The sequence below is a fragment of the Tupaia chinensis genome, unplaced genomic scaffold (genome assembly GCF_000334495.1).
Source record: "Tupaia chinensis unplaced genomic scaffold, TupChi_1.0 Scaffold000074_1, whole genome shotgun sequence".
Taxonomy (NCBI): Eukaryota; Metazoa; Chordata; class Mammalia; order Scandentia; family Tupaiidae; genus Tupaia; species Tupaia belangeri.
In genome coordinates this window covers 739,375-751,811 of record NW_006159534.1, presented here as the reverse complement: position 1 = coordinate 751,811, position 12,437 = coordinate 739,375, and positions in this window count along the sequence as shown.

Below are 12,437 nucleotides of genomic sequence, written 5' to 3'. Positions count from 1 at the left end.
GCTCCCGCCCACCCTCAGCCCGGCCATTCCCTGGCCTCCTCTCCCCGCGCTGAGCCGGCCGTCCCACACACACCCCCCGCCTCCGCGGACCCTGACTGTTGGTAGCGGGCTCGCTTAACTCTTTGGGCGCCGGCTCCTTTCTCCACTCCTCCTGGCTGCGCCGCCCGTCCAGCTTACATAAACTGGGCTCTCAGTCTCTCTTGCCTTCGCATTCCCCCCTCCCCTCCCGCTTTTCCTAGGCAAGTGGGCTGCTAGGTAGCAGGAGCAGTTTCTCTCCTTTGGCCCTATTTAATTGGCCTCGACTTGTGCTGAGTTCGACCTATGTAAATATATTCTCCCTTTCCTCAAAGGCCCGCTTTCCTACACTGAGCGCATTTTAAATGACACTTCGTCCGACCAGATCAGAGCCCCCTACTACAAATCGTTAGTAGCATTTAACGAAATTGTGATTCGTATACTGCGTCTTAAAATATGCGGCTGTCTCTTGCAGTGGACGGTAAGCCCCATGAGGCCAGGTCGGCTTCGTGTGGATGTCCAATGCCCAGCCCTCAGTAGGCTCCTGCTAAATAAATTGGATGGAAGAGTCTTCGCTTCCCTTAAGTTGTTTGCTTTCCAATGACTCCATACAGAGTATTCACTGTGTAATTAGTCCTAATTCACCCATTCATTCGTTTACTATATACTAAGATTGGATTTGGTGTTTCTAAGCCTGAATAGTATAATACCTGATGCTGTATGTGCAGTTGAGACGACTGAGTTGACACTTTTTTTTTTCCCCCTGTACTATACAGTTCATTTAAGCAACAAAGTATAGAGGAAAGAGCACTTTCTTGCTGGCTGTGTGGTTTCGGATATATCACTTAATGTCTCTGAGCATCAATTTCCTTATCTGGAAAGGGGGAGTTCATTATTCCACCTGCTTCATAGGGCTGTTAAGGGATGAAATGAAGAAATGTTTGAGAAAGACACCAATTATCATGAAAAGTTACTTATGATTCATGTGTGAATTTATCCAGCACTTACTATCTGGAGATCTTAGAGAAATCAGTGGAATTAACATACATCCCAGACAAGCTAGTTAGGGACGCAGCATTAATCGCTGCAAGGTGTAGAATCAACCATAAAAAGTCTTGTATCAGCTTTTTTACTGGATGTAGTTGTAAAGGTTTGTGGGTCGTTTTCTACCAATAAAATACATAATTCTTGGGAAATGAGCTGGAGAGTAATGAGAATTTACCATATTTCTCTCTACAGAAACATCTGTCTGCCCACAGTCAGCTAATCTCCTAGATCCCTGTTTACTCCATCAGATCATAAACCAAAAGGGTAAAATCAACAGTTCTTCTAAGGCGCATTACAAAAGGACTCTCCTTTCTCACCTGTAACTCTGACAAGGGCAGTGGGAATGAACGCTCCGACTTTCGACTTTCGCGGCTCTGGAGAGGGCCAGTTCACCCTGTAGCCGTAGCCTCCTGGATAAATGATCCTCTCAGTCTCTGAGGGCTTTTGGAGAGGGACTTTCATGACTTCCCTGGGAAGCCCAATCTGGGGCTTAATTGCACATCCGTCCAACCCACGTACTGCAGGATGGAAACACTTTCTCTTCTGTCCTGGGTTTGGCCCTCTGTGTCAAAGGCTTTTGGATGGCATAATTGTCCCGTTTTCCCTTCCCCAGGCTACATTACCCAGGCTTTTAAGTGAGTGCATCACACCAGCACCATGCCTGATGCTCCATGACCTCCTCTCTGCCCCCTTTTTTGTAATGGGTTATTTCCCGACCGATGAACAGTCAATACAGTCTAAGGACTGTGAAGGATGCCATCCTTTAGGAAGGGCGTTTACATGACACAGGAAGCAGCTGCGAGATCACAGACTGATCGCAGAAAGAATCAGAGTCCAGGAAGACTGTGTGGGCTGCTATTGTCCGGGAAGAGGATTGAGGTGAGCAAAATATGGCTGGCAATGTGCTGTGAATTTAGACATCCTGGCAGATAATTCATGATGGCAGAATGGTCCAGTCATTCATTCATCTACAGACTGTCAAATACTGGACACCTAGCTAGACCCAAGCTATGCAGAGATGAAGAAGGCCTGGTCCCATCCTTGAGAACCTTATAGTCTGGGTGGAGCCCCCATTAGGAAGGTCTGAACACTTTGCTAAAACCTCTCACAGGATGCACTGGCGGCTCGGTTATCTTTGTCTAACCTCTGTGCCTCTCTTTCCTGTCTCCAAACAACAAGGCTTTCACAAACGCAGATCATGACTTTTTCTTCTTTATTTCCCATTTGTGGAGTGCCTCCCACCAAGTACCTTTTCTGCACTGTGTTGAAAAGCTATTTCGGCCAGAGCAGGGATTCAGCTGTCCCCTGCCAGCCAAAGGTGGTACATGTTCTCAGCAGAGGAATCTTTCTTCTGTTAGTTTTTGTTATTTGCTAGAGGGCACATATGTTTGCTGGAGAGAAAAAGAGAACAAAAGGGACAATGAGAAGCACCCATCCCCCTAGGAGGATAGCCATGCCGCAATCCCTTCTCCATTCTCCTTTCAGGATTTTGGGCACACGTGCACATACACCTGACATGTTTTTTAAGTCACCAGGACCGGAACTCAAACTGCATAGTTGGCCATGTGGGATCCAGCCACCTTAACCATGATACCACCGGCTGGCCCCTTTCTTCTTCTTTTTAAAATAAAGTTTATTTATTTCTTCCATGATTGAGAGAGGGAGAGAGAGAGAGAGAGAGTACACTCCAAATAAGGCCCTGATGCTGTGATCCACCCTAGAAATGGGCAAGCACATGCCTGGTGTGGTCAGTAAAGTCTCTGGGCTTGAACCAGGAGCCTTTCCATGTGGAATTGCCTTTAGAGCATTGTGTTTTACTGCTGCACACTGTTTGGTCCCCAGGAATCTTAATTGTTAGTGTAGAACCCCACCAGAAGCTTGTCCATGGCTTGCAGAATTCAATAGAAGCTCCTCTGTTTGGCATTGACAGTCTGAGTACACCTTCCCCCGTCCATTTTCTACTAATCCCTTCCTTCCCCTTCACCCTCTAGGACTCTTTCTCTTCTTTCCCTGCCCCTGTGGAAGTGATCACACCGATTCTTCTCTGGACAAAGTCTTTGAGGATTTGTCTCACCCTCTTCCTCTGGGCTGTAAAGTCTTTGATGCCAAGGGCAGTGTGCCATTGTCATTATCATTGTCGTTGTCATTGTCTTCTTCTCCTCTACCCTCTCCCCCTCCTCCTCCTTTTCTTTCCTTCTTCTCTTCCTCTTCTCCTTTCTCCTTTCTTCTTCTTTAGGTTTTTGGTATAGGGTGCATGTGCTCAGCAGAAAGAAATGGAGAGATGGAAAGTGTGAAATCATTCCCCAAAGGGGATGTCATGCCACGATCCCTTCTCCATTTTCCTCTTGAGACTTTGGGTATGCACACGGGCATGCACACATGTGCCTGGGTCCAGGACTCAAACCATAATCTGCCATGTGAGAATCTAGCACCTTAACCACCATGTCGCCATACCATCTGCTGGCCCCAACAGCGTGCCTTCTTTAGTTTTAACACTGTGACAGACAATAGACATGTAACACTTGAGAGAGAAGTTTGAGGAGTCAAGTCCTCCAGAGGTGGGGAATGAGCACCAGAGGCTTACTTCACGGTCCTGTCATTGTTAGCATTTTCCTTAAACAATTTCAGAATTTTCTTTCTTTTTATTCTGAGAGATTTTTGCTATAGGGCCTGAGTGTTTGCTGGAGAGACGAAAAGATAGAAAGTGATAAATTACTGCCCCCCCCCTCCGCCCCCAGGGAGATGTCCACGCTGCAAGCCCTCCTCCTCCATTCTCCTCTCGGGACTTTGGGCACACACGCACACACACACACACACACACACACACACACGCCCTGTGTGTGTCAAGCTGCCAGGTCCAGGACTTGAACCACCGGTCGACTATGTGAGAGTCCAACAATGTAACCATTACACCATTTCCTGGTACAGAATTTTCAAGTCTTTACCAATTTGTGAAGTCCCAGGACTCCAGTCCCAAAGTATAAGGTGAGTATTGTCTACAGGTACCTGCATATGGAAAAGTAAAACACACACACATACAGACAAAACAAAAACAAAAAAAACCCTGGAGTTTCTTTTCACCCGGTTAATACACAATAGAAATGGAATGGCTCCTTCATAAACTAATTAAGTTAAATCTACATCAAGCAAGTTGAAAGTTCCTGGAGGGAAGCTCAGGCATTCCAAGGTACTGGTGGCCTGAAGGGAGGGTGACAAGGAAGGTTAGTGAGAGAAGGAGCGTGGGTGTCCCTTTGGGCCCTACCAGGAGTGTGTGCTGTGCCTCAGCACCTGACCATGCAGGTATGTCCTCCACATGGGCTCTCTGTGGACAACTGCTTTGGCATTTCTTCCCTGAGGGAGCATACTCCGTCCTCTCATTTTGCTTCCAGCTCTGCAGAACTCCTCCTGGCCTGCCCCCGGCTTATAGCAATGGATCAAACACTTAACTTTTCACTCGAACCCTTCTGGGCCTAGGGGCAGCATTGGAAGCCACACACTTGCACATACTGCCACGCCATCCAGGCCGGTGTTCTGAAAGCAGTGGAAATCTTTTAGCTATTTTTTTCCCACTCTAGTAATACACACATACACACATCTATATACGTATATATAGATGTGTGTATATATATATATATTTTTTTTTTTTAAAGAACAACTTTCTTGAGTTGCCTTTTAATATATTTACAATGTTGACCAACCATTTCCATAATGGAAATGGAAATTCTAAATGTTAGAACATTTTCATCATCTCAAAAAGTAATATGGGCTATTTTGTATTCTGAAAATATACATATGAACTTAATTCATAATATTACATCCAGAATATATTCTGAAAATGTAACTATAAACTTAGTTTTGTTTTTTGAAACTGCACATTAGAAACAAATATAATAGGGACCAGCAGTTAGCATAATGTCTATGTCACTGAACTCCCATGTAGTTGACTGTGGTTCAAGTCCCGGACCCGGTGACTTAAACTCATGCCGGGTGCATGTGCGTGCGTGCCCAAGATCTTGAGAGGAGAATGGAGGAGAAGGGATTGCAGCGTGGCCATCTCCCCTGGGGGGTGATTTCTCACTTTCTGCCTCTCTGTCTCTTTTTGGCGAGCACGCACACCTTATAGCAAAGACATCTCCAAAAAAAAGAAAAAAGAAACAAATATATAATACACACACACACATATATGTGTATACATGTATATGTGTGTATATATATATATACACACACATTAAGAAAAAGTAAACTCCCCAAATTAATAAGAATAAAAGAGTGTGGCTTTCAAAGCTGGATTTCTTATATGGATAGTCATTCGATTAGCCACTCCAAAATGTACACTTTGGGGGCCATCAGGTGACGTGGTGGTTAAGGACATTGGACTCCCTTGTGGCCAACCATGGTTCAAGTCCTGGACTTGGCAGCTTGCTCTCTCTCTCTCTCTCTCTCTCTCTCTCCCTCTCTGGTCAAATTAAAATAAATAAACAAAAAATAAAGTTAAAATAAAAAATAATTCTTTAAAAAAATGTATACTTTGTTGTAGGATCTACTTTTCAGTGAACGTTCAGGACCATGTCTTCACATATTTTCCAGTTTGCTTTGGCTTTCTCTAACCCACGTAGGACTCTTAAGGGGTTGGGCAGGGACAATATTGCAAATTACAGATTGCTAATTCCTGCAAAGCAGTAGTATGCCTCAGGTAGTACCACACACACGAGTATTTAGTACACATTTTGTGTGTTACAGAAACTCTGTGTTTTTTTTCACTCAATTTAATGCCTAAAATAATTGCATTAATGACTATAAAGTCACTGCAGCTGCATGGAAGTCTGCGTTTCTGACCTGCTCTTTGTTTGATCCTCAGAAAGCCAGGATGCTTCTGGCTCCACAGGGAAGGGGTAAGGAGCTCAGCAGAAGGATCATGCAGCCTCTTTCCCGGCTAACCAGGAAGGTAGGTGTGCTGCATTTCTCAGTTTCTCTGTCTGTAAATGGAGCTTTAAAAATATCTCTATGCCTGCCCCATCTTCAAAGATTTGAATTTAATTGTCTTAGGTTGGGGGGTCCTAACCAGGGTATTTCTTAAAAACTCATACTTTATTCTAATTTACAACCAAAGCTGAGAACCTATTAATAACTAAGCCAGGACCACATTAATAGGCTGAATCATGTGAAATTGCCATCTTTATAAGAAAAAAATCAATTAAGCACAGGCAATTTGTTTTTTTGTTTTTTCTTTTTTGGAGAGATTTTCGCTATAGGGCGCGTGCGTGCGCTCGCCAGACAGACAGAGAGAGACATAGAGACAGAAAGCGAGAAATCACCCCCCAGGGGGGATGGTCACGCCGCAATCCCTTCTCCTCCATTCTCTTCTCGGGATCTTGGGCACGCACGCACACGCGCCCGGCGTGAGTTTTAAGCCACCGGGTCCAGGACGCGAACCGCGGTCGACTACATGGGAATCCAGCGACATAGCCATTACGCTAACTGCTGGTTCCCAGCACAGGCAATTTGTTTTTAATTTTACTTTGTCAGAGGGTGTGTTTGCTCACCAGAGAGAGATGCGGGTGGGGAGAGGGAGAAAGCATCCCCCATGGGGAATGATCATGTTGCAATCCCTTCCCCATTTCTCCCTCCTTTGGGGATTTTTGGCACACACATATGCCCTGTGTATTTTCCTAGCCGCTGGATACTGTCAGCCATGTGGGCTCCAGCAGCCTTAACTACCATGCCATCGGCTGACCTGAACACTAGCAATTTTATATGGTTCAGTCTTATATACAGGAAACTGGTTTTTGTTTTTGTTTTTGTTTTTGTTTTTCAAAAGCAAGTGGATTAGTCTTTCAGAGGACCTTCTACAGGAGATCAGTCGCTTCTCTCCAAATCCTCATCCTGCAGTGAGTGAAGGTTGAGAAAGATGCGACAGGAAAGCCAGTGCCCTGTGAGATCAAGATGCTGCCTCTCGGAGAAGCAAACGCCCCTACGTCTTTCCTTCCAGTAAGGCTTGAACGTCAGAAGCCTGTGGCTTCCAGGTACGTAGGGAAATAATCAAAGTAGACCAAGGAGGAGACAACCAGAGTGTTGAGGAAACGTGACAAATGAGAGAAGCTGGTCCTTCCTTCAAAGGCATTCACACTGAAATGTGTGTACACACACACGGCCAAGTAAAACACATCCGTGAGTTGAAATCCTGTCCTCCCTCCTATAGCTTGTGACCTTGCCCTAGAGGATAGATAGATTCTAGGAGTGAAGACTCACAGAATGCAGCTCCATCCCACCCTGTACCTCCCACTTTTTATGCTCAGACTCCATTTCTCCTCTTGGATGATGGCAATGACTTGTTTTTGTTTGTTTGTTTTGTTTTTAGTTTGCTATTGGGCTGGTGCACTTGTCTGAGACAGACAGAGAGAGAGAGGAAAAGTGAGAAAGCGCATACCCCCTCCCCCCAAGAATGATGACCACACCACAATCCCTTCTCCATTTTCCTTTGGGCACTCATGCATACATGGCTGGTGTGTTTTTCAAGCCACTGCATCAGGACTCCAATCAGGCAGTTAGCCATGTGGGATCCAGTCATCTTAACCACCACACCATCGATAGGCCCAGGAATGGTTAGTTTTATGTTTCTACTTGACTGGGCTATGGCATGCCCAGATATCTGGTTAAACATTATTTCTGGTGTAGCTTCCAGTTTAGGTCTAAAGGCCTGAGAACCAGGAATGCTGAGGGCAGGATTTTGATGGTGCCCTCAAGCAGTCAGGCAGAGAGAAAATTCAACTGTTCTCTCTTTTCATCCTACTCAGACCCTCCATGAATTGGATAAAGCCACTCATACTAGGAAGGACCAGCTGCTTTACTCAGTCCACCAAGTTAAATGCTACTCCCTTCTAGAAACACCCTTACAAGTAAACCCAGAAATAATGTTTAACTAGATATCTGGGCATCCCATGGCCCAGTCAAATTGATACACTTAGCATCCTTTGGTATCCAGCTAGCAGACAGCAGATCATAGGACTTTTCAGCCTCCATAGTCATATGAATCTTACAACACATTTCTTTCTAGCAGGCAGACAGGTCCCACTGGTTCTATTTCTTTGGAGAACCTTGACTCATACAGATGAATGCTAAAGATTGAGTACTTGTATACTTGCACAAATTCCTATGTTAATTTAAGATCTAAATTTTTTTCCTTTATTTATTATAGAGTGTGTGTATGTGTACATGTGAGAAAGAGAGAAAGAGAAGGACCCTCCACAACCCCCTTCTTCCAGTTCTCCAGCCCACTGGGTCTTGGGCATGTGCCTGGCTGATGGGGCCTGGTATCACATCACAGTCACCATGTGGGATGCAGCTTCTCTTGAGTAGTGCATTAACACTGCACCACGGAGCCAGTCCCACAAGGGCAGATGCTGAAAACGAAATCACCAATGTGATAGTACCTGCAGGTGGGACCTTTGGAAGGTAATTAAGTTATTACACTAGAACTCCTAGGAATGGGGTTAATGTCTTATAAAAAGAGACAGGAGAGAGATGCTATCTTTCTGCTCTCTGCCATGTGAGGACCCGGTAAGAGGTACTTGCACAAATTCCTATGTTAATTTAAGATCTAAATTTTTTTCCTTTATTTATTATAGAGTGTGTGTATGTGTACATGTGAGAAAGAGAGAAAGAGAAGGACCCTCCACAACCCCCTTCTTCCAGTTCTCCAGCCCACTGGGTCTTGGGCATGTGCCTGGCTGATGGGGCCTGGTATCACATCACAGTCACCATGTGGGATGCAGCTTCTCTTGAGTAGTGCATTAACACTGCACCACGGAGCCAGTCCCACAAGGGCAGATGCTGAAAACGAAATCACCAATGTGATAGTATCTGCAGGTGGGACCTTTGGAAGGTAATTAAGTTATTACACTAGAACTCCTAGGAATGGGGTTAATGTCTTATAAAAAGAGACAGGAGAGAGATGCTATCTTTCTGCTCTCTGCCATGTGAGGACCCGGTAAGAGGATGGCCATCTCCAAATGAGGGTGCAGGACCAGACATTAGATTCTCATAAGAGTCCCCAGATGGGACCAGATGTATGATTTGCTGGCGCTTTGATTTTGGATTTCTCAGCCTCTGAACTTTGAGAAATGAATTTCTGTTGTTTAAGTCACACTGTTCATTGTATTCTATTAGATCATCTTAGACTGACTGTCTTAATTAGGGCTTGGTCTGGTCTCTCTGACTCCCATCTCCCCACCATGAACCTCTGCAATCCATTCCAAATAGCTTATGTAGAAATTATGTAGAGACTACATCTGGAAAGCTCTTTCTAAAAGGAAGTCTAAACCATGTTATCTATTTGCTTAAAACCCTTTAGAGACTCAAACATAAAGCCCAAAGTTCTCAGCAGAGCAAACAAAACCTTCAGGGCCTCACTTGTCCCTACAGACTTCTCTGCCCCTCTTTGCACACACTTTACACTCTGGAAACACTGAACTGCTCATAGCTCTCCAGCATGCCCTAGGCCGGTTCCTCAAGCTATTTCTCTCTGCTTAGAATTTCCTTCTCACCTTCCTCCAGCCTTATACATCCTTTGAAATGTCTTCTTTCTTGAATTAAGTACCCCATCTCTCAACTACCTTAGTACCTTGTGTATCCCTCCATTTGATATTGACTTGGCATCTTTCTTCTTTTATTGCCAGAGGATACATAGACTTGCCTGAGAGAAACACAGAGAAAGGGATAGAGAAAGCACTCCCCAGGGGGAAATGAGTATGCTCCAATCTCTTCTCCATTTCTCCATTCTGTTGGGATTCGGGGCATGTATCCACATGTGTCCAGCATGTTTTTCAAGCTACCAGGGCAGGAAATTGACCCACAGTGAGCCATGTGAGATTTGATTCTCTTACTGAGTAGGCTACTGGACTAGCTTTTTCTTCTTTTTTTAATATAGGCATTTACAGCTATACATTTCTCTCTAAGCACTATTTTAGCTATATCCTGTAAGTTTGAGTATCTTGTGTTTTTGTTTTTATTCATCTCAAAGTATTTTCTAATTTCTCTTGTGATTTATTCTTTGATCCATTGGTAGTTGGGAATATGTTATTTAATTTCCACATATTTGTGAGTTTCCAAAATGTCTTCGTTATTGATTTCTAATTTCATTTAATTGTGGTTAGTAAACATAATTTGCATGACTTTAGTCTTTTTAAATTTACCGAACACGATTTTATGGCCTGTAAAGGTTTACATAAGCGTTTCTCCCCCAAAGTTTCATGTTTTGAAATTTGATGTTGGGAGGTAGTTATGCCTAGTGGGCAGTGATTTGAGTCATGGTGATTACATCATGGAGCAACACTTGTGAATAGCTTAATGATGTCTGCAAGACCCAGTGAATTCTAGCTCTTTTTTTTTTTTAGAGGTTTTTGCTATAGGGCACGTGCACTCGCCAGAAAGACAGAGACAGAGAGACAGAGAGACAGAAAGTGAGAAATCACCCCCGAATTTTGGGCACGCACATACATGTGCCCGGCATGAGTTTAAGCCACTGGGTCTGGGACTTGAACCATGGTCGACTACATGGGAGTCCAGTGACATAGCCATTATGCCAACTGCTGGTCCCGAATTCTAGCTCTTTTGAGGCGGGCTTAGTTTTCATGAGAGCTGATTACTATGAGAGAGAGAGCTGTCACAGCTCAATCTGTCTCTGTAGGTCCCTGCCATTCTCTGTGCTTCTGTTGGTCATGCTATAGGCTTACACCTTTGGAACTTTCTTGCTGCCGGGTGGTGAGGTTTGCACATAAACTTCGATTTTCTTAAATTCTCCCAGTCTCAGGCATTTCTGTTACTGAGGCAATAACAGACTGGGATAAGGCCTAACACATGAGATAGTTTGGAAAATTTTTCTAGTACAGTGGTCCCCAACCTTTTTGGCACCAGAGACTGGTTTCATGGAAGACAATTTTTCCACAAACAGGGCTGTCAGGTGGGAGGATGGTTTCAGGCTGATTTAAATGTGTTGCATTTATTGTGTACTTTATTTTGTTATTGCATCATCGTAATATATGACTAAATAATTGTGCAATCACCCTCATGTAGAATCAGTGGGATCCTTAAGCTTGTTTTCCTGCAATTATTAGGTTGTCAGAAAAGTCATGATGCATTTTTGCATAGAAAAATACACCATGATTTTTCCAGCAGCCCAATAGATGCTCCCACCTGGGGACTCCTGTGAGAATCTAATGTCACTCAGGCAGTAATGTGAGCTATGGGGAGTGGCTGTAAATATAGATAAAGCTTCGCTGGCTACCCTACTGCTCACTCCCTGCAGTGTGGCCTGGTCATGGTATTGTACCCAGGGACTTGAGGACACTGTCCTAATACATTTAAGAATATGTATGCTGTTGGAAGTGGAATACTCCATAGTCTGGAGCAACTAGAAATCTAGTTGGTTCAATGTTGCTCAAGTCTCTTATTTCCTTGTTGACCTTATTGTCTAGTTTTACTATGGTTAAAACTGGGGTACTGAAATTTCTGGTTATTGTTAAATGGTCTGTTTCGCCTTCAATTCTGTCAGTTTTTGCTACATGTATTCTGGGGCTCTATCATTAGATGCATATATGTTTATAATTGTTGTATCTTCTTTTTGTTTGTTTTTGAAGAGGTTTTTGCTATAAGGCACATGCGTTCATCAGACAGACAGAGAGAGACAGAGAGACAGAAAGCGAGAAAGCTCCCCCCACGGGGGATGGCCATGCTGCAATCCCTTCCCCTCCGTTCTCCTCTCAGGATCTTGGGCACGCACGCACACACACCTGGTGTGAGTTTAAGCCACCGGGTCCGGGACTTGAACCACGGTCTACTACGTGGGAGTCCAGCAACATAGCCATTACGCTAACTGCTGGTCCCAGTTGTTGTATCTTCTTGACAGATTAACCCTTTCTTATTATTAAATATCCTTCTTTGTTTCTAACAGCCATTTTTGTTTGAAAGTCTAGTTTGTCTGATGTCAGTATAGCCATCCAAGCTCTCTTTGGGCTACTGTTCTCATCTTTTTTTCATGTTTTTAACTTTCAACTATTTGTGTCTTTAAATCTAACGTGTATCGCTTAGCCCAGCTGTGGGGGCACAACAGTGGGAAAATGCTCTGCCATGCTGGAAGCCACGTGGAATAGCAGGGTTCATTCAGTTCCTAGGCTGACCTGTACATGATAAGGGTGGATGTGCACCCATGATCCTGGCTCTCTGGGAAGACTGGGGGAAAGGGGGAAGGATTGAGACCCAAGACCCTGTTCAAGGTGTTTCTCTTTCTCTCTCTGAAGAAAGAAATGAATAAACTTGAAAGAAGAAGTGTGTCTCTTGTAGATATCATATCGCTGGATTATGATTTTCAATCCATCCTG